General features: G+C 45.4%; 43 non-coding genes across 43 annotated transcripts; 22 read left to right on the forward strand and 21 right to left on the reverse strand.

Annotated features, from left to right (window-relative positions):
* Positions 1 to 369: 369 nt before the first annotated feature.
* Positions 370 to 452, reverse strand: trnal-cag (transfer RNA leucine (anticodon CAG)). The gene has a single exon. It is a non-coding gene; the product is annotated as a tRNA-Leu (tRNA).
* A 95-nt stretch (positions 453 to 547) lies between these two features.
* Positions 548 to 621, forward strand: trnam-cau (transfer RNA methionine (anticodon CAU)). Its single transcript has one exon. It is a non-coding gene; the product is annotated as a tRNA-Met (tRNA).
* A 782-nt stretch (positions 622 to 1,403) lies between these two features.
* On the reverse strand, positions 1,404 to 1,486 carry trnal-cag (transfer RNA leucine (anticodon CAG)). The gene has a single exon. It is a non-coding gene; the product is annotated as a tRNA-Leu (tRNA).
* A 95-nt stretch (positions 1,487 to 1,581) lies between these two features.
* On the forward strand, positions 1,582 to 1,655 carry trnam-cau (transfer RNA methionine (anticodon CAU)). The gene has a single exon. It is a non-coding gene; the product is annotated as a tRNA-Met (tRNA).
* Positions 1,656 to 2,435: 780 nt separating this feature from the next.
* On the reverse strand, positions 2,436 to 2,518 carry trnal-cag (transfer RNA leucine (anticodon CAG)). The gene has a single exon. It is a non-coding gene; the product is annotated as a tRNA-Leu (tRNA).
* Positions 2,519 to 2,613: 95 nt separating this feature from the next.
* trnam-cau (transfer RNA methionine (anticodon CAU)) lies at positions 2,614 to 2,687 on the forward strand. Its single transcript has one exon. It is a non-coding gene; the product is annotated as a tRNA-Met (tRNA).
* A 782-nt stretch (positions 2,688 to 3,469) lies between these two features.
* Positions 3,470 to 3,552, reverse strand: trnal-cag (transfer RNA leucine (anticodon CAG)). Its single transcript has one exon. It is a non-coding gene; the product is annotated as a tRNA-Leu (tRNA).
* A 95-nt stretch (positions 3,553 to 3,647) lies between these two features.
* Positions 3,648 to 3,721, forward strand: trnam-cau (transfer RNA methionine (anticodon CAU)). Its single transcript has one exon. It is a non-coding gene; the product is annotated as a tRNA-Met (tRNA).
* Positions 3,722 to 4,503: 782 nt separating this feature from the next.
* On the reverse strand, positions 4,504 to 4,586 carry trnal-cag (transfer RNA leucine (anticodon CAG)). The gene has a single exon. It is a non-coding gene; the product is annotated as a tRNA-Leu (tRNA).
* Positions 4,587 to 4,681: 95 nt separating this feature from the next.
* On the forward strand, positions 4,682 to 4,755 carry trnam-cau (transfer RNA methionine (anticodon CAU)). Its single transcript has one exon. It is a non-coding gene; the product is annotated as a tRNA-Met (tRNA).
* A 782-nt stretch (positions 4,756 to 5,537) lies between these two features.
* trnal-cag (transfer RNA leucine (anticodon CAG)) lies at positions 5,538 to 5,620 on the reverse strand. The gene has a single exon. It is a non-coding gene; the product is annotated as a tRNA-Leu (tRNA).
* A 95-nt stretch (positions 5,621 to 5,715) lies between these two features.
* Positions 5,716 to 5,789, forward strand: trnam-cau (transfer RNA methionine (anticodon CAU)). The gene has a single exon. It is a non-coding gene; the product is annotated as a tRNA-Met (tRNA).
* Positions 5,790 to 6,569: 780 nt separating this feature from the next.
* trnal-cag (transfer RNA leucine (anticodon CAG)) lies at positions 6,570 to 6,652 on the reverse strand. The gene has a single exon. It is a non-coding gene; the product is annotated as a tRNA-Leu (tRNA).
* Positions 6,653 to 6,747: 95 nt separating this feature from the next.
* Positions 6,748 to 6,821, forward strand: trnam-cau (transfer RNA methionine (anticodon CAU)). Its single transcript has one exon. It is a non-coding gene; the product is annotated as a tRNA-Met (tRNA).
* Positions 6,822 to 7,603: 782 nt separating this feature from the next.
* Positions 7,604 to 7,686, reverse strand: trnal-cag (transfer RNA leucine (anticodon CAG)). Its single transcript has one exon. It is a non-coding gene; the product is annotated as a tRNA-Leu (tRNA).
* Positions 7,687 to 8,635: 949 nt separating this feature from the next.
* trnal-cag (transfer RNA leucine (anticodon CAG)) lies at positions 8,636 to 8,718 on the reverse strand. Its single transcript has one exon. It is a non-coding gene; the product is annotated as a tRNA-Leu (tRNA).
* Positions 8,719 to 8,813: 95 nt separating this feature from the next.
* Positions 8,814 to 8,887, forward strand: trnam-cau (transfer RNA methionine (anticodon CAU)). Its single transcript has one exon. It is a non-coding gene; the product is annotated as a tRNA-Met (tRNA).
* A 782-nt stretch (positions 8,888 to 9,669) lies between these two features.
* trnal-cag (transfer RNA leucine (anticodon CAG)) lies at positions 9,670 to 9,752 on the reverse strand. Its single transcript has one exon. It is a non-coding gene; the product is annotated as a tRNA-Leu (tRNA).
* A 95-nt stretch (positions 9,753 to 9,847) lies between these two features.
* Positions 9,848 to 9,921, forward strand: trnam-cau (transfer RNA methionine (anticodon CAU)). The gene has a single exon. It is a non-coding gene; the product is annotated as a tRNA-Met (tRNA).
* Positions 9,922 to 10,703: 782 nt separating this feature from the next.
* Positions 10,704 to 10,786, reverse strand: trnal-cag (transfer RNA leucine (anticodon CAG)). The gene has a single exon. It is a non-coding gene; the product is annotated as a tRNA-Leu (tRNA).
* Positions 10,787 to 10,881: 95 nt separating this feature from the next.
* On the forward strand, positions 10,882 to 10,955 carry trnam-cau (transfer RNA methionine (anticodon CAU)). The gene has a single exon. It is a non-coding gene; the product is annotated as a tRNA-Met (tRNA).
* A 960-nt stretch (positions 10,956 to 11,915) lies between these two features.
* On the forward strand, positions 11,916 to 11,989 carry trnam-cau (transfer RNA methionine (anticodon CAU)). Its single transcript has one exon. It is a non-coding gene; the product is annotated as a tRNA-Met (tRNA).
* A 782-nt stretch (positions 11,990 to 12,771) lies between these two features.
* On the reverse strand, positions 12,772 to 12,854 carry trnal-cag (transfer RNA leucine (anticodon CAG)). Its single transcript has one exon. It is a non-coding gene; the product is annotated as a tRNA-Leu (tRNA).
* Positions 12,855 to 12,949: 95 nt separating this feature from the next.
* trnam-cau (transfer RNA methionine (anticodon CAU)) lies at positions 12,950 to 13,023 on the forward strand. Its single transcript has one exon. It is a non-coding gene; the product is annotated as a tRNA-Met (tRNA).
* Positions 13,024 to 13,805: 782 nt separating this feature from the next.
* trnal-cag (transfer RNA leucine (anticodon CAG)) lies at positions 13,806 to 13,888 on the reverse strand. Its single transcript has one exon. It is a non-coding gene; the product is annotated as a tRNA-Leu (tRNA).
* Positions 13,889 to 13,983: 95 nt separating this feature from the next.
* trnam-cau (transfer RNA methionine (anticodon CAU)) lies at positions 13,984 to 14,057 on the forward strand. Its single transcript has one exon. It is a non-coding gene; the product is annotated as a tRNA-Met (tRNA).
* A 782-nt stretch (positions 14,058 to 14,839) lies between these two features.
* Positions 14,840 to 14,922, reverse strand: trnal-cag (transfer RNA leucine (anticodon CAG)). The gene has a single exon. It is a non-coding gene; the product is annotated as a tRNA-Leu (tRNA).
* Positions 14,923 to 15,017: 95 nt separating this feature from the next.
* Positions 15,018 to 15,091, forward strand: trnam-cau (transfer RNA methionine (anticodon CAU)). Its single transcript has one exon. It is a non-coding gene; the product is annotated as a tRNA-Met (tRNA).
* A 782-nt stretch (positions 15,092 to 15,873) lies between these two features.
* trnal-cag (transfer RNA leucine (anticodon CAG)) lies at positions 15,874 to 15,956 on the reverse strand. Its single transcript has one exon. It is a non-coding gene; the product is annotated as a tRNA-Leu (tRNA).
* Positions 15,957 to 16,051: 95 nt separating this feature from the next.
* trnam-cau (transfer RNA methionine (anticodon CAU)) lies at positions 16,052 to 16,125 on the forward strand. The gene has a single exon. It is a non-coding gene; the product is annotated as a tRNA-Met (tRNA).
* A 782-nt stretch (positions 16,126 to 16,907) lies between these two features.
* On the reverse strand, positions 16,908 to 16,990 carry trnal-cag (transfer RNA leucine (anticodon CAG)). Its single transcript has one exon. It is a non-coding gene; the product is annotated as a tRNA-Leu (tRNA).
* A 95-nt stretch (positions 16,991 to 17,085) lies between these two features.
* trnam-cau (transfer RNA methionine (anticodon CAU)) lies at positions 17,086 to 17,159 on the forward strand. The gene has a single exon. It is a non-coding gene; the product is annotated as a tRNA-Met (tRNA).
* Positions 17,160 to 17,941: 782 nt separating this feature from the next.
* trnal-cag (transfer RNA leucine (anticodon CAG)) lies at positions 17,942 to 18,024 on the reverse strand. The gene has a single exon. It is a non-coding gene; the product is annotated as a tRNA-Leu (tRNA).
* A 95-nt stretch (positions 18,025 to 18,119) lies between these two features.
* On the forward strand, positions 18,120 to 18,193 carry trnam-cau (transfer RNA methionine (anticodon CAU)). Its single transcript has one exon. It is a non-coding gene; the product is annotated as a tRNA-Met (tRNA).
* A 960-nt stretch (positions 18,194 to 19,153) lies between these two features.
* trnam-cau (transfer RNA methionine (anticodon CAU)) lies at positions 19,154 to 19,227 on the forward strand. Its single transcript has one exon. It is a non-coding gene; the product is annotated as a tRNA-Met (tRNA).
* Positions 19,228 to 20,009: 782 nt separating this feature from the next.
* trnal-cag (transfer RNA leucine (anticodon CAG)) lies at positions 20,010 to 20,092 on the reverse strand. Its single transcript has one exon. It is a non-coding gene; the product is annotated as a tRNA-Leu (tRNA).
* A 95-nt stretch (positions 20,093 to 20,187) lies between these two features.
* Positions 20,188 to 20,261, forward strand: trnam-cau (transfer RNA methionine (anticodon CAU)). Its single transcript has one exon. It is a non-coding gene; the product is annotated as a tRNA-Met (tRNA).
* A 782-nt stretch (positions 20,262 to 21,043) lies between these two features.
* Positions 21,044 to 21,126, reverse strand: trnal-cag (transfer RNA leucine (anticodon CAG)). Its single transcript has one exon. It is a non-coding gene; the product is annotated as a tRNA-Leu (tRNA).
* A 95-nt stretch (positions 21,127 to 21,221) lies between these two features.
* trnam-cau (transfer RNA methionine (anticodon CAU)) lies at positions 21,222 to 21,295 on the forward strand. Its single transcript has one exon. It is a non-coding gene; the product is annotated as a tRNA-Met (tRNA).
* A 782-nt stretch (positions 21,296 to 22,077) lies between these two features.
* On the reverse strand, positions 22,078 to 22,160 carry trnal-cag (transfer RNA leucine (anticodon CAG)). The gene has a single exon. It is a non-coding gene; the product is annotated as a tRNA-Leu (tRNA).
* Positions 22,161 to 22,255: 95 nt separating this feature from the next.
* On the forward strand, positions 22,256 to 22,329 carry trnam-cau (transfer RNA methionine (anticodon CAU)). Its single transcript has one exon. It is a non-coding gene; the product is annotated as a tRNA-Met (tRNA).
* Positions 22,330 to 23,111: 782 nt separating this feature from the next.
* trnal-cag (transfer RNA leucine (anticodon CAG)) lies at positions 23,112 to 23,194 on the reverse strand. The gene has a single exon. It is a non-coding gene; the product is annotated as a tRNA-Leu (tRNA).
* Positions 23,195 to 23,289: 95 nt separating this feature from the next.
* On the forward strand, positions 23,290 to 23,363 carry trnam-cau (transfer RNA methionine (anticodon CAU)). Its single transcript has one exon. It is a non-coding gene; the product is annotated as a tRNA-Met (tRNA).
* Positions 23,364 to 23,801: the final 438 nt, after the last annotated feature.

Consider the following 23,801-nt stretch of genomic DNA (forward strand, 5'->3'; position numbering starts at 1 on the left):
AATCCCATTGCATCCCTCCAAAGAAACCCCAAACAAAACATGAATACCCTTTCATAAACAAGTTCTCATTCCGGTAAACATCACAACATGGTATTCCATTGAATGCTATTCTATAAAACATGTCCAATTTCATGAAATGTCAGGACATGACATTCCCTGGAAACTGCATGGAAATTCCACAGAATCCCATACATGGCACAAAAGTGTTACTTTAAAGTTCATACGATGCCGGTGGTCAGAGGTACCGTAGTGTTCCATTGGCTCTGACATGAACTGAAATGCAGTGCTTCGTCAATATTAGTGTGTTACTGGGTCAACTTGCCAGATGGTTAAAGACTCTACCTGGAGCCCCCAACCAAAGGTTAGGTCTGTCAGAAGTGGGATTCGAACCCACGCCTCCAGGGGAGACTGCGACCTGAACGCAGCGCCTTAGACCGCTCGGCCATCCTGACATGACAGCTCACGGTGAGCAGCGTGTTTGGAGCTGCACCGAATGGCAGATGATCCAGAAGCTAGTGCTCCACCACTCACACTGGCCACAGCACATGCCTCGTTGGCGCAGTTAGGCAGCGCGTCAGTCTCATAATCTGAAGGTCGTGAGTTCGAGCCTCACACGGGGCAGAGTGGTGCTTTTTGGCACACAAGAGCGTTTAGGCAAAAGAGCGGGTTTCTTCATACCCTTTTGTGTGATTGTCCATTCCTTCATGAGCAATGCGATTGAAATCCAGTCATTTTGTAGGGCAGATGTTGAATAAATGCAGAAATAGTATTCCTCTCATATTCACCTAAACTGGGGCAGTGTCACTACAATGTTTTGTTCAGTCTGAACATAATTCTTTCATTCTCATGACGTTTCTTGTCAGTAGTGATGTAATGTTTCGCTTGACATGCCATGAATCTCATTCCATGACATTCCATCCCACAGCCCATAAACCCATGACATGTCATTCCAAGAGATTTCCAGGAATTCCTTGCCATGAAATTCTACTGCACCCCCAAAATTTCAGTCCATGACATCACAGTCAAACTCCAAGAATCCCATTGCATCCCTCCAAAGAAACCCCAAACAAAACATGAATACCCTTTCATAAACAAGTTCTCATTCCGGTAAACATCACAACATGTTATTCCATTGAATGCTATTCTATAAAACATGTCCAGTTTCATGAAATGTCAGGACATGACATTCCCTGGAAACTGCATGAAAATTCCACAGAATCCCATACATGGCACAAAAGTGTTACTTTAAAGTTCATGCGATGCCGGTGGTCAAAGGTACCGTAGTGTTCCATTGGCTCTGACATGAACTGAATTGCAGTGCTTCGTCAATATTAGCGTGTTACTGGGTCAACTTGCCAGAGGGTTAAAGAGTCTACCTGGAGCCTGCAACCAAAGGTTAGGTCTGTCAGAAGTGGGATTCGAACCCACGCCTTCAGGGGAGACTGCGACCTGAACGCAGCGCCTTAGACCACTCAGCCATCCTGACACGACAGCGCATGGTGAGCAGTGTGTTTGGAGCTGCACCGAATGGCAGATGATCCAGAAGCTAGTGCTCCACCACTCACACTGGCCACAGCACATGCCTCGTTGGCGCAGTTAGGCAGCGCGTCAGTCTCATAATCTGAAGGTCGTGAGTTCGAGCCTCACACGGGGCAGGGTTGTGCTTTTTAGCACACAAGAGCGTTTAGGCAAAAGAGCGGGTTTCTTCATACCCTTTTGTGTGATTGTCCATTCCTTCATGAGCAATGCGATTGAAATCCAGTCATTTTGTAGGGCAGATGTTGAATAAATGCAGAAATAGTATTCCTCTCATATTAACCTAAACTGGGGCAGTGTCACTACAATGTTTTGTTCAGTCTGAACATAATTCTTTCATTCTCATGACGTTTCTTGTCAGTAGTGATGTAATGTTTCGCTTGACATGCCATGAATCTCATTCCATGACATTCCATCCCACAGCCCATAAACCCATGACATGTCATTCCAAGAGATTTCCAGGAATTCCTTGCCATGAAATTCTACTGCACCCCCAAAATTTCAGTCCATGACATCACAGTCAAACTCCAAGAATCCCATTGCATCCCTCCAAAGAAACCCCAAACAAAACATGAATACCCTTTCATAAACAAGTTCTCATTCCGGTAAACATCACAACATGGTATTCCATTGAATGCTATTCTATAAAACATGTCCAATTTCATGAAATGTCAGGACGACATTCCCTGGAAACTGCATGGAAATTCCAAAGAATCCCATACATGGCACAAAAGTGTTACTTTAAAGTTCATACGATGCCGGTGGTCAGAGTTACCGTAGTGTTCCATTGGCTCTGACATGAACTGAAATGCAGTGCTTCGTCAATATTAGTGTGTTACTGGGTCAACTTGCCAGAGGGTTAAAGACTCTACCTGGAGCCCGCAACCAAAGGTTAGGTCTGTCAGAAGTGGGATTCGAACCCACGCCTCCAGGGGAGACTGCGACCTGAACGCAGCGCCTTAGACCGCTCGGCCATCCTGACATGACAGCTCATGGTGAGCAGCGTGTTTGGAGCTGCACCGAATGGCAGATGATCCAGAAGCTAGTGCTCCACCACTCACACTGGCCACAGCACATGCCTCGTTGGCGCAGTTAGGCAGCGTGTCAGTCTCATAATCTGAAGGTCGTGAGTTCGAGCCTCACACGGGGCAGAGTGGTGCTTTTTGGCACACAAGAGCGTTTAGGCAAAAGAGCGGGTTTCTTCATACCCTTTTGTGTGATTGTCCATTCCTTCATGAGCAATGCGATTGAAATCCAGTCATTTTGTAGGGCAGATGTTGAATAAATGCAGAAATAGTATTCCTCTCATATTCACCTAAACTGGGGCAGTGTCACTACAATGTTTTGTTCAGTCTGAACATAATTCTTTCATTCTCATGATGTTTCTTGTCAGTAGTGATGTAATGTTTCGCTTGACATTTCATGAATCTCATTCCATGACATTCCATCCCACAGCCCATAAACCCATGACATGTCATTCCAAGAGATTTTCAGGAATTCCTTGCCATGAAATTCTACTGCACCCCCAAAATTTCAGTCCATGACATCACAGTCAAACTCCAAGAATCCCATTGCATCCCTCCAAAGAAACCCCAAACAAAACATGAATACCCTTTCATAAACAAGTTCTCATTCCGGTAAACATCACAACATGGTATTCCATTGAATGCTATTCTATAAAACATGTCCAATTTCATGAAATGTCAGGACATGACATTCCCTGGAAACTGCATGGAAATTCCACAGAATCCCATACATGGCACAAAAGTGTTACTTTAAAGTTCATACGATGCCGGTGGTCAGAGGTACCGTAGTGTTCCATTGGCTCTGACATGAACTGAAATGCAGTGCTTCGTCAATATTAGTGTGTTACTGGGTCAACTTGCCAGATGGTTAAAGACTCTACCTGGAGCCCCCAACCAAAGGTTAGGTCTGTCAGAAGTGGGATTCGAACCCACGCCTCCAGGGGAGACTGCGACCTGAACGCAGCGCCTTAGACCGCTCGGCCATCCTGACATGACAGCTCACGGTGAGCAGCGTGTTTGGAGCTGCACCGAATGGCAGATGATCCAGAAGCTAGTGCTCCACCACTCACACTGGCCACAGCACATGCCTCGTTGGCGCAGTTAGGCAGCGCGTCAGTCTCATAATCTGAAGGTCGTGAGTTCGAGCCTCACACGGGGCAGAGTGGTGCTTTTTGGCACACAAGAGCGTTTAGGCAAAAGAGCGGGTTTCTTCATACCCTTTTGTGTGATTGTCCATTCCTTCATGAGCAATGCGATTGAAATCCAGTCATTTTGTAGGGCAGATGTTGAATAAATGCAGAAATAGTATTCCTCTCATATTCACCTAAACTGGGGCAGTGTCACTACAATGTTTTGTTCAGTCTGAACATAATTCTTTCATTCTCATGACGTTTCTTGTCAGTAGTGATGTAATGTTTCGCTTGACATGCCATGAATCTCATTCCATGACATTCCATCCCACAGCCCATAAACCCATGACATGTCATTCCAAGAGATTTCCAGGAATTCCTTGCCATGAAATTCTACTGCACCCCCAAAATTTCAGTCCATGACATCACAGTCAAACTCCAAGAATCCCATTGCATCCCTCCAAAGAAACCCCAAACAAAACATGAATACCCTTTCATAAACAAGTTCTCATTCCGGTAAACATCACAACATGTTATTCCATTGAATGCTATTCTATAAAACATGTCCAGTTTCATGAAATGTCAGGACATGACATTCCCTGGAAACTGCATGAAAATTCCACAGAATCCCATACATGGCACAAAAGTGTTACTTTAAAGTTCATGCGATGCCGGTGGTCAAAGGTACCGTAGTGTTCCATTGGCTCTGACATGAACTGAATTGCAGTGCTTCGTCAATATTAGCGTGTTACTGGGTCAACTTGCCAGAGGGTTAAAGAGTCTACCTGGAGCCTGCAACCAAAGGTTAGGTCTGTCAGAAGTGGGATTCGAACCCACGCCTTCAGGGGAGACTGCGACCTGAACGCAGCGCCTTAGACCACTCAGCCATCCTGACACGACAGCACATGGTGAGCAGTGTGTTTGGAGCTGCACCGAATGGCAGATGATCCAGAAGCTAGTGCTCCACCACTCACACTGGCCACAGCACATGCCTCGTTGGCGCAGTTAGGCAGCGCGTCAGTCTCATAATCTGAAGGTCGTGAGTTCGAGCCTCACACGGGGCAGGGTTGTGCTTTTTAGCACACAAGAGCGTTTAGGCAAAAGAGCGGGTTTCTTCATACCCTTTTGTGTGATTGTCCATTCCTTCATGAGCAATGCGATTGAAATCCAGTCATTTTGTAGGGCAGATGTTGAATAAATGCAGAAATAGTATTCCTCTCATATTAACCTAAACTGGGGCAGTGTCACTACAATGTTTTGTTCAGTCTGAACATAATTCTTTCATTCTCATGACGTTTCTTGTCAGTAGTGATGTAATGTTTCGCTTGACATGCCATGAATCTCATTCCATGACATTCCATCCCACAGCCCATAAACCCATGACATGTCATTCCAAGAGATTTCCAGGAATTCCTTGCAATGAAATTCTACTGCACCCCCAAAATTTCAGTCCACGACATCACAGTCAAACTCCAAGAATCCCATTGCATCCCTCCAAAGAAACCCCAAACAAAACATGAATACCCTTTCATAAACAAGTTCTCATTCCGGTAAACATTGCAACATGGTATTCCATTGAATGCTATTCTATAAAACATGTCCAATTTCATAAAATGTCAGGACATGACATTCCCTGGAAACTGCATGGAAATTCCACAGAATCCCATACATGGCACAAAAGTGTTACTTTAAAGTTCATACGATGCCGGTGGTCAGAGGTACCGTAGTGTTCCATTGGATCTGACATGAACTGAAATGCAGTGCTTCATCAATATTAGTGTGTTACTGGGTCAACTTGCCAGAGGGTTAAAGACTCTACCTGGAGCCCGCAACCAAAGGTTAGGTCTGTCAGAAGTGGGATTCGAACCCACGCCTCCAGGGGAGACTGCGACCTGAACGCAGCGCCTTAGACCGCTCGGCCATCCTGACATGACAGCTCATGGTGAGCAGCGTGTTTGGAGCTGCACCGAATTGCAGATGATCCAGAAGCTAGTGCTTCACCACTCACACTGGCCACAGCACATGCCTCGTTGGCGCAGTTAGGCAGCGCGGCAGTCTCATAATCTGAAGGTCGTGAGTTCGAGCCTCACACGGGGCAGAGTGGTGCTTTTTGGCACACAAGAGCGTTTAGGCAAAAGAGCGGGTTTCTTCATACCCTTTTGTGTGATTGTCCATTCCTTCATGAGCAATGCGATTGAAATCCAGTCATTTTGTAGGGCAGATGTTGAATAAATGCAGAAATAGTATTCCTCTCATATTCACCTAAAATGGGGCAGTGTCACTACAATGTTTTGTTCAGTCTGAACATAATTCTTTCATTCTCATGACGTTTCTTGTCAGTAGTGATGTAATGTTTCGCTTGACATGCCATGAATATCATTCCATGACATTCCATCCCACAGCCCATAAACCCATGACATGTCATTCCAATAGATTTCCAGGAATTCCTTGCCATGAAATTCTACTGCACCCCCAAAATTTCAGTCCATGACATCACAGTCAAACTCCAAGAATCCCATTGCATCCCTCCAAAGAAACCCCAAACAAAACATGAATACCCTTTCATAAACAAGTTCTCATTCCGGTAAACATCACAACATGGTATTCCATTGAATGCTATTCTATAAAACATGTCCAATTTCATGAAATGTCAGGACGACATTCCCTGGAAACTGCATGGAAATTCCAAAGAATCCCATACATGGCACAAAAGTGTTACTTTAAAGTTCATACGATGCCGGTGGTCAGAGGTACCGTAGTGTTCCATTGGCTCTGACATGAACTGAAATGCAGTGCTTCGTCAATATTAGTGTGTTACTGGGTCAACTTGCCAGAGGGTTAAAGACTCTACCTGGAGCCCGCAACCAAAGGTTAGGTCTGTCAGAAGTGGGATTCGAACCCACGCCTCCAGGGGAGACTGCGACCTGAACGCAGCGCCTTAGACCGCTCGGCCATCCTGACATGACAGCTCACGGTGAGCAGCGTGTTTGGAGCTGCACCGAATGGCAGATGATCCAGAAGCTAGTGCTCCACAGCTCACACTGGCCACAGCACATGCCTCATTGGCGCAGTTAGGCAGCGCGTCAGTCTCATAATCTGAAGGTCGTGAGTTCGAGCCTCACACGGGGCAGAGTGGTGCTTTTTGGCACACAAGAGCGTTTAGGCAAAAGAGCGGGTTTCTTCATACCCTTTTGTGTGATTGTCCATTCCTTCATGAGCAATGCGATTGAATTCCAGTCATTTTGTAGGGCAGATGTTGAATAAATGCAGTAATAGTATTCCTCTCATATTCACCTAAAATGGGGCAGTGTCACTACAATGTTTTGTTCAGGTTGAACATAATTCTTTCATTCTCATGATGTTTCTTGTCAGTAGTGATGTAATGTTTCGCTTGACATTTCATGATTCTCATTCCATGACATTCCATCCCACAGCCCATAAACCCATGACATGTCATTCCAAGAGATTTCCAGGAATTCCTTGCAATGAAATTCTACTGCACCCCCAAAATTTCAGTCCACGACATCACAGTCAAACTCCAAGAATCCCATTGCATCCCTCCAAAGAAACCCCAAACAAAACATGAATACCCTTTCATAAACAAGTTCTCATTCCGGTAAACATTGCAACATGGTATTCCATTGAATGCTATTCTATAAAACATGTCCAATTTCATAAAATGTCAGGACATGACATTCCCTGGAAACTGCATGGAAATTCCACAGAATCCCATACATGGCACAAAAGTGTTACTTTAAAGTTCATACGATGCCGGTGGTCAGAGGTACCGTAGTGTTCCATTGGATCTGACATGAACTGAAATGCAGTGCTTCATCAATATTAGTGTGTTACTGGGTCAACTTGCCAGAGGGTTAAAGACTCTACCTGGAGCCCGCAACCAAAGGTTAGGTCTGTCAGAAGTGGGATTCGAACCCACGCCTCCAGGGGAGACTGCGACCTGAACGCAGCGCCTTAGACCGCTCGGCCATCCTGACATGACAGCTCATGGTGAGCAGCGTGTTTGGAGCTGCACCGAATTGCAGATGATCCAGAAGCTAGTGCTTCACCACTCACACTGGCCACAGCACATGCCTCGTTGGCGCAGTTAGGCAGCGCGGCAGTCTCATAATCTGAAGGTCGTGAGTTTGAGCCTCACACGGGGCAGAGTGGTGCTTTTTGGCACACAAGAGCGTTTAGGCAAAAGAGCGGGTTTCTTCATACCCTTTTGTGTGATTGTCCATTCCTTCATGAGCAATGCGATTGAAATCCAGTCATTTTGTAGGGCAGATGTTGAATAAATGCAGAAATAGTATTCCTCTCATATTCACCTAAAATGGGGCAGTGTCACTACAATGTTTTGTTCAGTCTGAACATAATTCTTTCATTCTCATGACGTTTCTTGTCAGTAGTGATGTAATGTTTCGCTTGACATGCCATGAATCTCATTCCATGACATTCCATCCCACAGCCCATAAACCCATGACATGTCATTCCAATAGATTTCCAGGAATTCCTTGCCATGAAATTCTACTGCACCCCCAAAATTTCAGTCCATGACATCACAGTCAAACTCCAAGAATCCCATTGCATCCCTCCAAAGAAACCCCAAACAAAACATGAATACCCTTTCATAAACAAGTTCTCATTCCGGTAAACATCACAACATGGTATTCCATTGAATGCTATTCTATAAAACATGTCCAATTTCATGAAATGTCAGGACGACATTCCCTGGAAACTGCATGGAAATTCCAAAGAATCCCATACATGGCACAAAAGTGTTACTTTAAAGTTCATACGATGCCGGTGGTCAGAGGTACCGTAGTGTTCCATTGGCTCTGACATGAACTGAAATGCAGTGCTTCGTCAATATTAGTGTGTTACTGGGTCAACTTGCCAGAGGGTTAAAGACTCTACCTGGAGCCCGCAACCAAAGGTTAGGTCTGTCAGAAGTGGGATTCGAACCCACGCCTCCAGGGGAGACTGCGACCTGAACGCAGCGCCTTAGACCGCTCGGCCATCCTGACATGACAGCTCACGGTGAGCAGCGTGTTTGGATCTGCACCGAATGGCAGATGATCCAGAAGCTAGTGCTCCACCACTCACACAGGCCACAGCACATGCCTCGTTGGCGCAGTTAGGCAGCGCGTCAGTCTCATAATCTGAAGGTCGTGAGTTCGAGCCTCACACGGGGCAGAGTGGTGCTTTTTGGCACACAAGAGCGTTTAGGCAAAAGAGCGGGTTTCTTCATACCCTTTTGTGTGATTGTCCATTCCTTCATGAGCAATGCGATTGAAATCCAGTCATTTTGTAGGGCAGATGTTGAATAAATGCAGAAATAGTATTCCTCTCATATTCACCTAAACTGGGGCAGTGTCACTACAATGTTTTGTTCAGTCTGAACATAATTCTTTCATTCTCATGACGTTTCTTGTCAGTAGTGATGTAATGTTTCGCTTGACATGCCATGAATCTCATTCCATGACATTCCATCCCACAGCCCATAAACCCATGACATGTCATTCCAAGAGATTACCAGGAATTCCTTGCCATGAAATTCTACTGCACCCCCAAAATTTCAGTCCATGACATCACAGTCAAACTCCAAGAATCCCATTGCATCCCTCCAAAGGAACCCCAAACAAAACATGAATACCCTTTCATAAACAAGTTCTCATTCCGGTAAACATCACAACATGTTATTCCATTGAATGCTATTTTATAAAACATGTCCAATTTCATGAAATGTCAGGACATGACATTCCCTGGAAACTGCATGAAAATTCCACAGAATCCCATACATGGCACAAAAGTGTTACTTTAAAGTTCATGCGATGCCGGTGGTCAGAGGTACCGTAGTGTTCCATTGGCTCTGACATGAACTGAATTGCAGTGCTTCGTCAATATTAGCGTGTTACTGGGTCAACTTGCCAGAGGGTTAAAGAGTCTACCTGGAGCCTGCAACCAAAGGTTAGGTCTGTCAGAAGTGGGATTCGAACCCACGCCTCCAGGGGAGACTGCGACCTGAACGCAGCACCTTAGACCGCTCGGCCATCCTGACATGACAGCGCATGGTGAGCAGTGTGTTTGGAGCTGCACCGAATGGCAGATGATCCAGAAGCTAGTGCTCCACCACTCACACTGGCCACAGCACATGCCTCGTTGGCGCAGTTAGGCAGCGCGTCAGTCTCATAATCTGAAGGTCGTGAGTTCGAGCCTCACACGGGGCAGGGTTGTGCTTTTTAGCACACAAGAGCGTTTAGGCAAAAGAGCGGGTTTCTTCATACCCTTTTGTGTGATTGTCCATTCCTTCATGAGCAATGCGATTGAAATCCAGTCATTTTGTAGGGCAGATGTTGAATAAATGCAGAAATAGTATTCCTCTCATATTCACCTAAACTGGGGCAGTGTCACTACAATGTTTTGTTCAGTCTGAACATAATTCTTTCATTCTCATGACGTTTCTTGTCAGTAGTGATGTAATGTTTCGCTTGACATGCCATGAATCTCATTCCATGACATTCCATCCCACAGCCCATAAACCCATGACATGTCATTCCAAGAGATTTCCAGGAATTCCTTGCCATGAAATTCTACTGCACCCCCAAAATTTCAGTCCATGACATCACAGTCAAACTCCAAGAATCCCATTGCATCCCTCCAAAGAAACCCCAAACAAAACATGAATACCCTTTCATAAACAAGTTCTCATTCCGGTAAACATCACAACATGTTATTCCATTGAATGCTATTCTATAAAACATGTCCAATTTCATGAAATGTCAGGACATGACATTCCCTGGAAACTGCATGAAAATTCCACAGAATCCCATACATGGCACAAAAGTGTTACTTTAAAGTTCATGCGATGCCGGTGGTCAGAGGTACCGTAGTGTTCCATTGGCTCTGACATGAACTGAATTGCAGTGCTTCGTCAATATTAGCGTGTTACTGGGTCAACTTGCCAGAGGGTTAAAGAGTCTACCTGGAGCCCGCAACCAAAGGTCAGGTCTGTCAGAAGTGGGATTCGAACCCACGCCTCCAGGGGAGACTGCGACCTGAACGCAGCGCCTTAGACCGCTCGGCCATCCTGACATGACAGCGCACGGTGAGCAGCGTGTTTGGAGCTGCACCGAATGGCAGATGATCCAGAAGCTAGTGCTCCACCACTCACACTGGCCACAGCACATGCCTCGTTGGCGCAGTTAGGCAGCGCGTCAGTCTCATTATCTGAAGGTCGTGAGTTCGAGCCTCACACGGGGCAGAGTTGTGCTTTTTAGCACACAAGAGCGTTTAGGCAAAAGAGCGGGTTTCTTCATACCCTTTTGTGTGATTGTCCATTCCTTCATGAGCAATGCGATTGAATTCCAGTCATTTTGTAGGGCAGATGTTGAATAAATGCAGTAATAGTATTCCTCTCATATTCACCTAAAATGGGGCAGTGTCACTACAATGTTTTGTTCAGGTTGAACATAATTCTTTCATTCTCATGATGTTTCTTGTCAGTAGTGATGTAATGATTCGCTTGACATTTCATGATTCTCATTCCATGACATTCCATCCCACAGCCCATAAACCCATGACATGTCATTCCAAGAGATTTCCAGGAATTCCTTGCAATGAAATTCTACTGCACCCCCAAAATTTCAGTCCACGACATCACAGTCAAACTCCAAGAATCCCATTGCATCCCTCCAAAGAAACCCCAAACAAAACATGAATACCCTTTCATAAACAAGTTCTCATTCCGGTAAACATCGCAACATGGTATTCCATTGAATGCTATTCTATAAAACATGTCCAATTTCATAAAATGTCAGGACATGACATTCCCTGGAAACTGCATGGAAATTCCACAGAATCCCATACATGGCACAAAAGTGTTACTTTAAAGTTCATACGATGCCAGTGGTCAGAGGTACCGTAGTGTTCCATTGGATCTGACATGAACTGAAATGCAGTGCTTCATCAATATTAGTGTGTTACTGGGTCAACTTTCCAGAGGGTTAAAGACTCTACCTGGAGCCCGCAACCAAAGGTTAGGTCTGTCAGAAGTGGGATTCGAACCCACGACTCCAGGGGAGACTGCGACCTGAACGAAGCGCCTTAGACCGCTCGGACATCCTGACACGACAGCTCACGGTGAGCAGCGTGTTTGGAGCTGCACCGAATGGCAGATGATCCAGAAGCTAGTGCTTCACCACTCACACTGGCCACAGCAAATGCCTCGTTGGCGCAGTTAGGCAGCGCGGCAGTCTCATAATCTGAAGGTCGTGAGTTCGAGCCTCACACGGGGCAGAGTGGTGCTTTTTGGCACACAAGAGCGTTTAGGAAAAAGAGCGGGTTTCTTCATACCCTTTTGTGTGATTGTCCATTCCTTCATGAGCAATGCGATTGAAATCCAGTCATTTTGTAGGGCAGATGTTGAATAAATGCAGTAATAGTATTCCTCTCATATTCACCTAAAATGGGGCAGTGTCACTACAATGTTTTGTTCAGTCTGAACATAATTCTTTCATTCTCATGACGTTTCTTGTCAGTAGTGATGTAATGTTTCGCTTGACATGCCATGAATCTCATTCCATGACATTCCATCCCACAGCCCATAAACCCATGACATGTCATTCCAAGAGATTTCCAGGAATTCCTTGCCATGAAATTCTACTGCACCCCCAAAATTTCAGTCCATGACATCACAGTCAAACTCCAAGAATCCCATTGCATCCCTCCAAAGAAACCCCAAACAAAACATGAATACCCTTTCATAAACAAGTTCTCATTCCGGTAAACATCACAACATGGTATTCCATTGAATGCTATTCTATAAAACATGTCCAATTTCATGAAATGTCAGGACATGACATTCCCTGGAAACTGCATGGAAATTCCACAGAATCCCATACATGGCACAAAAGTGTTACTTTAAAGTTCATACGATGCCGGTGGTCAGAGGTACCGTAGTGTTCCATTGGCTCTGACATGAACTGAAATGCAGTGCTTCGTCAATATTAGTGTGTTACTGGGTCAACTTGCCAGAGGGTTAAAGACTCTACCTGGAGCCCGCAACCAAAGGTTAGGTCTGTCAGAAGTGGGATTCGAACCCACGCCTCCAGGGGAGACTGCGACCTGAACGCAGCGCCTTAGACCGCTCGGCCATCCTGACATGACAGCTCACGGTGAGCAGCGTGTTTGGAGCTGCACCGAATGGCAGATGATCCAGAAGCTAGTGCTCCACCACTCACACTGGCCACAGCACATGCCTCGTTGGCGCAGTTAGGCAGCGCGTCAGTCTCATAATCTGAAGGTCGTGAGTTCGAGCCTCACACGGGGCAGAGTGGTGCTTTTTGGCACACAAGAGCGTTTAGGCAAAAGAGCGGGTTTCTTCATACCCTTTTGTGTGATTGTCCATTCCTTCATGAGCAATGCGATTGAAATCCAGTCATTTTGTAGGGCAGATGTTGAATAAATGCAGAAATAGTATTCCTCTCATATTCACCTAAACTGGGGCAGTGTCACTACAATGTTTTGTTCAGTCTGAACATAATTCTTTCATTCTCATGATGTTTCTTGTCAGTAGTGATGTAATGTTTCGCTTGACATTTCATGAATCTCATTCCATGACATTCCATCCCACAGCCCATAAACCCATGACATGTCATTCCAAGAGATTTCCAGGAATTCCTTGCCATGAAATTCTACTGCACCCCCAAAATTTCAGTCCATGACATCACAGTCAAACTCCAAGAATCCCATTGCATCCCTCCAAAGAAACCCCAAACAAAACATGAATACCCTTTCATAAACAAGTTCTCATTCCGGTAAACATCGCAACATGGTATTCCATTGAATGCTATTCTATAAAACATGTCCAATTTCATGAAATGTCAGGACATGACATTCCCTGGAAACTGCATGGAAATTCCACAGAATCCCATACATGGCACAAAAGTGTTACTTTAAAGTTCATACGATGCCGGTGGTCAGAGGTACCGTAGTGTTCCATTGGCTCTGACATGAACTGAAATGCAGTGCTTCGTCAATATTAGTGTGTTACTGGGTCAACTTGCCAAATGGTTAAAGACTCTACCTGGAGCCCCCAACCAAAGGTTAGGTCTGTCAGAAGTGGGATTCGAACCCACGCCTCCAGGGGAGACTGCGACCTGAACGCAGCGCCTTAGACCGCTCGGCCATCCTGACATGACAGCTCACGGTGAGCAGCGTGTTTGGAGCTGCACCGAATGGCAGATGATCCAGAAGCTAGTGCTCCACCACTCACACTGGCCACAGCACATGCCTCGTTGGCGCAGTTAGGCAGCGCGTCAGTCTCATAATCTGAAGGTCGTGAGTTCGAGCCTCACACGGGGCAGAGTGGTGCTTTTTGGCACACAAGAGCGTTTAGGCAAAAGAGCGGGTTTCTTCATACCCTTTTGTGTGATTGTCCATTCCTTCATGAGCAATGCGATTGAAATCCAGTCATTTTGTAGGGCAGATGTTGAATAAATGCAGAAATAGTATTCCTCTCATATTCACCTAAACTGGGGCAGTGTCACTACAATGTTTTGTTCAGTCTGAACATAATTCTTTCATTCTCATGACGTTTCTTGACAGTAGTGATGTAATGTTTCGCTTGACATGCCATGAGTCTCATTCCATGACATTCCATCCCACAGCCCATAAACCCATGACATGTCATTCCAAGAGATTTCCAGGAATTCCTTGCCATGAAATTCTACTGCACCCCCAAAATTTCAGTCCATGACATCACAGTCAAACTCCAAGAATCCCATTGCATCCCTCCAAAGAAACCCCAAACAAAACATGAATACCCTTTCATAAACAAGTTCTCATTCCGGTAAACATCACAACATGTTATTCCATTGAATGCTATTCTATAAAACATGTCCAGTTTCATGAAATGTCAGGACATGACATTCCCTGGAAACTGCATGAAAATTCCACAGAATCCCATACATGGCACAAAAGTGTTACTTTAAAGTTCATGCGATGCCGGTGGTCAGAGGTACCGTAGTGTTCCATTGGCTCTGACATGAACTGAATTGCAGTGCTTCGTCAATATTAGCGTGTTACTGGGTCAACTTGCCAGAGGGTTAAAGAGTCTACCTGGAGCCTGCAACCAAAGGTTAGGTCTGTCAGAAGTGGGATTCGAACCCACGCCTCCAGGGGAGACTGCAACCTGAACGCAGCGCCTTAGACCGCTCGGCCATCCTGACATGACAGCGCATGGTGAGCAGTGTGTTTGGAGCTGCACCGAATGGCAGATGATCCAGAAGCTAGTGCTCCACCACTCACACTGGCCACAGCACATGCCTCGTTGGCGCAGTTAGGCAGCGCGTCAGTCTCATAATCTGAAGGTCGTGAGTTCGAGCCTCACACGGGGCAGGGTTGTGCTTTATAGCACACAAGAGCGTTTAGGCAAAAGAGCGGGTTTCTTCATACCCTTTTGTGTGATTGTCCATTCCTTCATGAGCAATGCGATTGAAATCCAGTCATTTTGTAGGGCAGATGTTGAATAAATGCAGAAATAGTATTCCTCTCATATTCACCTAAACTGGGGCAGTGTCACTACAATGTTTTGTTCAGTCTGAACATAATTCTTTCATTCTCATGACGTTTCTTGTCAGTAGTGATGTAATGTTTCGCTTGACATGCCATGAATCTCATTCCATGACATTCCATCCCACAGCCCATAAACCCATGACATGTCATTCCAAGAGATTTCCAGGAATTCCTTGCCATGAAATTCTACTGCACCCCCAAAATTTCAGTCCATGACATCACAGTCAAACTCCAAGAATCCCATTGCATCCCTCCAAAGAAACCCCAAACAAAACATGAATACACTTTCATAAACAAGTTCTCATTCCGGTAAACATCACAACATGTTATTCCATTGAATGCTATTCTATAAAACATGTCCAATTTCATGAAATGTCAGGACATGACATTCCCTGGAAACTGCATGAAAATTCCACAGAATCCCATACATGGCACAAAAGTGTTACTTTAAAGTTCATGCGATGCCGGTGGTCAGAGGTACCGTAGTGTTCCATTGGCTCTGACATGAACTGAATTGCAGTGCTTCGTCAATATTAGCGTGTTACTGGGTCAACTTGCCAGAGGGTTAAAGAGTCTACCTGGAGCCCGCATCCAAAGGTTAGGTTTGTCAGAAGTGGGATTCGAACCCACGCCTCCAGGGGAGACTGCGACCTGAACGCAGCGCCTTAGACCGCTCGGCCATCCTGACATGACAGCGCACGGTGAGCAGCGTGTTTGGAGCTGCACCGAATGGCAGATGATCCAGAAGCTAGTGCTCCACCACTCACACTGGCCACAGCACATGCCTCGTTGGCGCAGTTAGGCAGCGCGTCAGTCTCATAATCTGAAGGTCGTGAGTTCGAGCCTCACACGGGGCAGAGTTGTGCTTTTTAGCACACAAGAGCGTTTAGGCAAAAGAGCGGGTTTCTTCATACCCTTTTGTGTGATTGTCCATTCCTTCATGAGCAATGCGATTGAATTCCAGTCATTTTGTAGGGCAGATGTTGAATAAATGCAGTAATAGTATTCCTCTCATATTCACCTAAAATGGGGCAGTGTCACTACAATGTTTTGTTCAGTCTGAACATAATTCTTTCATTCTCATGACGTTTCTTGTCAGTAGTGATGTAATGTTTCGCTTGACATGCCATGAATCTCATTCCATGACATTCCATCCCACAGCCCATAAACCCATGACATGTCATTCCAAGAGATTTCCAGGAATTCCTTGCCATGAAATTCTACTGCACCCCCAAAATTTCAGTCCATGACATCACAGTCAAACTCCAAGAATCCCATTGCATCCCTCCAAAGAAACCCCAAACAAAACATGAATACACTTTCATAAACAAGTTCTCATTCCGGTAAACATCACAACATGTTATTCCATTGAATGCTATTCTATAAAACATGTCCAATTTCATGAAATGTCAGGACATGACATTCCCTGGAAACTGCATGAAAATTCCACAGAATCCCATACATGGCACAAAAGTGTTACTTTAAAGTTCATGCGATGCCGGTGGTCAGAGGTACCGTAGTGTTCCATTGGCTCTGACATGAACTGAATTGCAGTGCTTCGTCAATATTAGCGTGTTACTGGGTCAACTTGCCAGAGGGTTAAAGAGTCTACCTGGAGCCCGCAACCAAAGGTCAGGTCTGTCAGAAGTGGGATTCAAACCCACGCCTCCAGGGGAGACTGCGACCTGAACGCAGCGCCTTAGACCGCTCGGCCATCCTGACATGACAGCGCACGGTGAGCAGCGTGTTTGGAGCTGCACCGAATGGCAGATGATCCAGAAGCAAGTGTTCCACCACTCACACTGGCCACAGCACATGCCTCGTTGGCGCAGTTAGGCAGCGCGTCAGTCTCATTATCTGAAGGTCGTGAGTTCGAGCCTCACACGGGGCAGAGTTGTGCTTTTTAGCACACAAGAGCGTTTAGGCAAAAGAGCGGGTTTCTTCATACCCTTTTGTGTGATTGTCCATTCCTTCATGAGCAATGCGATTGAATTCCAGTCATTTTGTAGGGCAGATGTTGAATAAATGCAGTAATAGTATTCCTCTCATATTCACCTAAAATGGGGCAGTGTCACTACAATGTTTTGTTCAGGTTGAACATAATTCTTTCATTCTCATGATGTTTCTTGTCAGTAGTGATGTAATGTTTCGCTTGACATTTCATGATTCTCATTCCATGACATTCCATCCCACAGCCCATAAACCCATGACATGTCATTCCAAGAGATTTCCAGGAATTCCTTGCAATGAAATTCTACTGCACCCCCAAAATTTCAGTCCATGACATCACAGTCAAACTCCAAGAATCCCATTGCATCCCTCCAAAGAAACCCCAAACAAAACATGAATACCCTTTCATAAACAAGTTCTCATTCCGGTAAACATCACAACATGTTATTCCATTGAATGCTATTCTATAAAACATGTCCAATTTCATGAAATGTCAGGACATGACATTCCCTGGAAACTGCATGAAAATTCCACAGAATCCCATACATGGCACAAAAGTGTTACTTTAAAGTTCATGCGATGCCGGTGGTCAGAGGTACCGTAGTGTTCCATTGGCTCTGACATGAACTGAATTGCAGTGCTTCGTCAATATTAGCGTGTTACTGGGTCAACTTGCCAGAGGGTTAAAGAGTCTACCTGGAGCCCGCAACCAAAGGTCAGGTCTGTCAGAAGTGGGATTCGAACCCACGCCTCCAGGGGAGACTGCGACCTGAACGCAGCGCCTTAGACCGCTCGGCCATCCTGACATGACAGCGCACGGTGAGCAGCGTGTTTGGAGCTGCACCGAATGGCAGATGATCCAGAAGCTAGTGCTCCACCACTCACACTGGCCACAGCACATGCCTCGTTGGCGCAGTTAGGCAGCGCGTCAGTCTCATTATCTGAAGGTCGTGAGTTCGAGCCTCACACGGGGCAGAGTTGTGCTTTTTAGCACACAAGAGCGTTTAGGCAAAAGAGCGGGTTTCTTCATACCCTTTTGTGTGATTGTCCATTCCTTCATGAGCAATGCGATTGAATTCCAGTCATTTTGTAGGGCAGATGTTGAATAAATGCAGTAATAGTATTCCTCTCATATTCACCTAAAATGGGGCAGTGTCACTACAATGTTTTGTTCAGGTTGAACATAATTCTTTCATTCTCATGATGTTTCTTGTCAGTAGTGATGTAATGATTCGCTTGACATTTCATGATTCTCATTCCATGACATTCCATCCCACAGCCCATAAACCCATGACATGTCATTCCAAGAGATTTCCAGGAATTCCTTGCAATGAAATTCTACTGCACCCCCAAAATTTCAGTCCACGACATCACAGTCAAACTCCAAGAATCCCATTGCATCCCTCCAAAGAAACCCCAAACAAAACATGAATACCCTTTCATAAACAAGTTCTCATTCCGGTAAACATCGCAACATGGTATTCCATTGAATGCTATTCTATAAAACATGTCCAATTTCATAAAATGTCAGGACATGACATTCCCTGGAAACTGCATGGAAATTCCACAGAATCCCATACATGGCACAAAAGTGTTACTTTAAAGTTCATACGATGCCAGTGGTCAGAGGTACCGTAGTGTTCCATTGGATCTGACATGAACTGAAATGCAGTGCTTCATCAATATTAGTGTGTTACTGGGTCAACTTTCCAGAGGGTTAAAGACTCTACCTGGAGCCCGCAACCAAAGGTTAGGTCTGTCAGAAGTGGGATTCGAACCCACGACTCCAGGGGAGACTGCGACCTGAACGAAGCGCCTTAGACCGCTCGGACATCCTGACACGACAGCTCACGGTGAGCAGCGTGTTTGGAGCTGCACCGAATGGCAGATGATCCAGAAGCTAGTGCTTCACCACTCACACTGGCCACAGCACATGCCTCGTTGGCGCAGTTAGGCAGCGCGGCAGTCTCATAATCTGAAGGTCGTGAGTTCGAGCCTCACACGGGGCAGAGTGGTGCTTTTTGGCACACAAGAGCGTTTAGGAAAAAGAGCGGGTTTCTTCATACCCTTTTGTGTGATTGTCTATTCCTTCATGAGCAATGCGATTGAAATCCAGTCATTTTGTAGGGCAGATGTTGAATAAATGCAGTAATAGTATTCCTCTCATATTCACCTAAAATGGGGCAGTGTCACTACAATGTTTTGTTCAGTCTGAACATAATTCTTTCATTCTCATGACGTTTCTTGTCAGTAGTGATGTAATGTTTCGCTTGACATGCCATGAATCTCATTCCATGACATTCCATCCCACAGCCCATAAACCCATGACATGTCATTCCAAGAGATTTCCAGGAATTCCTTGCCATGAAATTCTACTGCACCCCCAAAATTTCAGTCCATGACATCACAGTCAAACTCCAAGAATCCCATTGCATCCCTCCAAAGAAACCCCAAACAAAACATGAATACCCTTTCATAAACAAGTTCTCATTCCGGTAAACATCACAACATGGTATTCCATTGAATGCTATTCTATAAAACATGTCCTTTTTCATGAAATGTCAGGACATGACATTCCCTGGAAACTGCATGGAAATTCCACAGAATCCCATACATGGCACAAAAGTGTTACTTTAAAGTTCATACGATGCCGGTGGTCAGAGGTACCGTAGTGTTCCATTGGCTCTGACATGAACTGAAATGCAGTGCTTCGTCAATATTAGTGTGTTACTGGGTCAACTTGCCAGAGGGTTAAAGACTCTACCTGGAGCCCGCAACCAAAGGTTAGGTCTGTCAGAAGTGGGATTCGAACCCACGCCTCCAGGGGAGACTGCGACCTGAACGCAGCGCCTTAGACCGCTCGGCCATCCTGACATGACAGCTCACGGTGAGCAGCGTGTTTGGAGCTGCACCGAATGGCAGATGATCCAGAAGCTAGTGCTCCACCACTCACACTGGCCACAGCACATGCCTCGTTGGCGCAGTTAGGCAGCGCGTCAGTCTCATAATCTGAAGGTCGTGAGTTCGAGCCTCACACGGGGCAGAGTGGTGCTTTTTGGCACACAAGAGCGTTTAGGCAAAAGAGCGGGTTTCTTCATACCCTTTTGTGTGATTGTCCATTCCTTCATGAGCAATGCGATTGAAATCCAGTCATTTTGTAGGGCAGATGTTGAATAAATGCAGAAATAGTATTCCTCTCATATTCACCTAAACTGGGGCAGTGTCACTACAATGTTTTGTTCAGTCTGAACATAATTCTTTCATTCTCATGATGTTTCTTGTCAGTAGTGATGTAATGTTTCGCTTGACATTTCATGAATCTCATTCCATGACATTCCATCCCACAGCCCATAAACCCATGACATGTCATTCCAAGAGATTTCCAGGAATTCCTTGCCATGAAATTCTACTGCACCCCCAAAATTTCAGTCCATGACATCACAGTCAAACTCCAAGAATCCCATTGCATCCCTCCAAAGAAACCCCAAACAAAACATGAATACCCTTTCATAAACAAGTTCTCATTCCGGTAAACATCGCAACATGGTATTCCATTGAATGCTATTCTATAAAACATGTCCAATTTCATGAAATGTCAGGACATGACATTCCCTGGAAACTGCATGGAAATTCCACAGAATCCCATACATGGCACAAAAGTGTTACTTTAAAGTTCATACGATGCCGGTGGTCAGAGGTACCGTAGTGTTCCATTGGCTCTGACATGAACTGAAATGCAGTGCTTCGTCAATATTAGTGTGTTACTGGGTCAACTTGCCAAATGGTTAAAGACTCTACCTGGAGCCCCCAACCAAAGGTTAGGTCTGTCAGAAGTGGGATTCGAACCCACGCCTCCAGGGGAGACTGCGACCTGAACGCAGCGCCTTAGACCGCTCGGCCATCCTGACATGACAGCTCACGGTGAGCAGCGTGTTTGGAGCTGCACCGAATGGCAGATGATCCAGAAGCTAGTGCTCCACCACTCACACTGGCCACAGCACATGCCTCGTTGGCGCAGTTAGGCAGCGCGTCAGTCTCATAATCTGAAGGTCGTGAGTTCGAGCCTCACACGGGGCAGAGTGGTGCTTTTTGGCACACAAGAGCGTTTAGGCAAAAGAGCAGGTTTCTTCATACCCTTTTGTGTGATTGTCCATTCCTTCATGAGCAATGCGATTGAAATCCAGTCATTTTGTAGGGCAGATGTTGAATAAATGCAGAAATAGTATTCCTCTCATATTCACCTAAACTTGGGCAGTGTCACTACAATGTTTTGTTCAGTCTGAACATAATTCTTTCATTCTCATGACGTTTCTTGACAGTAGTGATGTAATGTTTCGCTTGACATGCCATGAATCTCATTCCATGACATTCCATCCCACAGCCCATAAACCCATGACATGTCATTCCAAGAGATTTCCAGGAATTCCTTGCCATGAAATTCTACTGCACCCCCAAAATTTCAGTCCATGACATCACAGTCAAACTCCAAGAATCCCATTGCATCCCTCCAAAGAAACCCCAAACAAAACATGAATACCCTTTCATAAACAAGTTCTCATTCCGGTAAACATCACAACATGTTATTCCATTGAATGCTATTCTATAAAACATGTCCAGTTTCATGAAATGTCAGGACATGACATTCCCTGGAAACTGCATGAAAATTCCACAGAATCCCATACATGGCACAAAAGTGTTACTTTAAAGTTCATGCGATGCCGGTGGTCAGAGGTACCGTAGTGTTCCATTGGCTCTGACATGAACTGAATTGCAGTGCTTCGTCAATATTAGCGTGTTACTGGGTCAACTTGCCAGAGGGTTAAAGAGTCTACCTGGAGCCTGGAACCAAAGGTTAGGTCTGTCAGAAGTGGGATTCGAACCCACGCCTCCAGGGGAGACTGCAACCTGAACGCAGCGCCTTAGACCGCTCGGCCATCCTGACATGACAGCGCATGGTGAGCAGTGTGTTTGGAGCTGCACCGAATGGCAGATGATCCAGAAGCTAGTGCTCCACCACTCACACTGGCCACAGCACATGCCTCGTTGGCGCAGTTAGGCAGCGCGTCAGTCTCATAATCTGAAGGTCGTGAGTTCGAGCCTCACACGGGGCAGGGTTGTGCTTTATAGCACACAAGAGTGTTTAGGCAAAAGAGCGGGTTTCTTCATACCCTTTTGTGTGATTGTCCATTCCTTCATGAGCAATGCGATTGAAATCCAGTCATTTTGTAGGGCAGATGTTGAATAAATGCAGAAATAGTATTCCTCTCATATTCACCTAAACTGGGGCAGTGTCACTACAATGTTTTGTTCAGTCTGAACATAATTCTTTCATTCTCATGACGTTTCTTGTCAGTAGTGATGTAATGTTTCGCTTGACATGCCATGAATCTCATTCCATGACATTCCATCCCACAGCCCATAAACCCATGACATGTCATTCCAAGAGATTTCCAGGAATTCCTTGCCATGAAATTCTACTGCACCCCCAAAATTTCAGTCCATGACATCACAGTCAAACTCCAAGAATCCCATTGCATCCCTCCAAAGAAACCCCAAACAAAACATGAATACACTTTCATGAACAAGTTCTCATTCCGGTAAACATCACAACATGTTATTCCATTGAATGCTATTCTATAAAACATGTCCAATTTCATGAAATGTCAGGACATGACATTCCCTGGAAACTGCATGAAAATTCCACAGAATCCCACACATGGCACAAAAGTGTTACTTTAAAGTTCATGCGATGCCGGTGGTCAGAGGTACCGTAGTGTTCCATTGGCTCTGACATGAACTGAATTGCAGTGCTTCGTCAATATTAGCGTGTTACTGGGTCAACTTGCCAGAGGGTTAAAGACTCTACCTGGAGCCCGCAACCAAAGGTTAGGTCTGTCAGAAGTGGGATTTGAACCCACGCCTCCAGGGGAGACTGCGACCTGAACGCAGCGCCTTAGACCGCTCGGCCATCCTGACATGACAGCTCACGGTGAGCAGCGTGTTTGGAGCTGCACCGAATGGCAGATGATCCAGAAGCTAGTGCTCCACCACTCACACTGGCCACAGCACATGCCTCGTTGGCGCAGTTAGGCAGCGCGTCAGTCTCATAATCTGAAGGTCGTGAGTTCGAGCCTCACACGGGGCAGAGTGGTGCTTTTTGGCACACAAGAGCGTTTAGGCAAAAGAGCGGGTTTCTTCATACCCTTTTGTGTGATTGTCCATTCCTTCATGAGCAATGCGATTGAAATCCAGTCATTTTGTAGGGCAGATGTTGAATAAATGCAGAAATAGTATTCCTCTCATATTAACCTAAACTGGGGCAGTGTCACTACAATGTTTTGTTCAGTCTGAACATAATTCTTTCATTCTCATGACGTTTCTTGTCAGTAGTGATGTAATGTTTCGCTTGACATTTCATGATTCTCATTCCATGACATTCCATCCCACAGCCCATAAACCCATGAAATGTCATTCCAAGAGATTTCCAGGAATTCCTTGCAATGAAATTCTACTGCACCCCCAAAATTTCAGTCCACGACATCACAGTCAAACTCCAAGAATCCCATTGCATCCCTCCAAAGAA

The sequence above is a fragment of the Pseudorasbora parva genome, chromosome 20 (genome assembly GCF_024679245.1).
Source record: "Pseudorasbora parva isolate DD20220531a chromosome 20, ASM2467924v1, whole genome shotgun sequence".
Taxonomy (NCBI): Eukaryota; Metazoa; Chordata; class Actinopteri; order Cypriniformes; family Gobionidae; genus Pseudorasbora; species Pseudorasbora parva.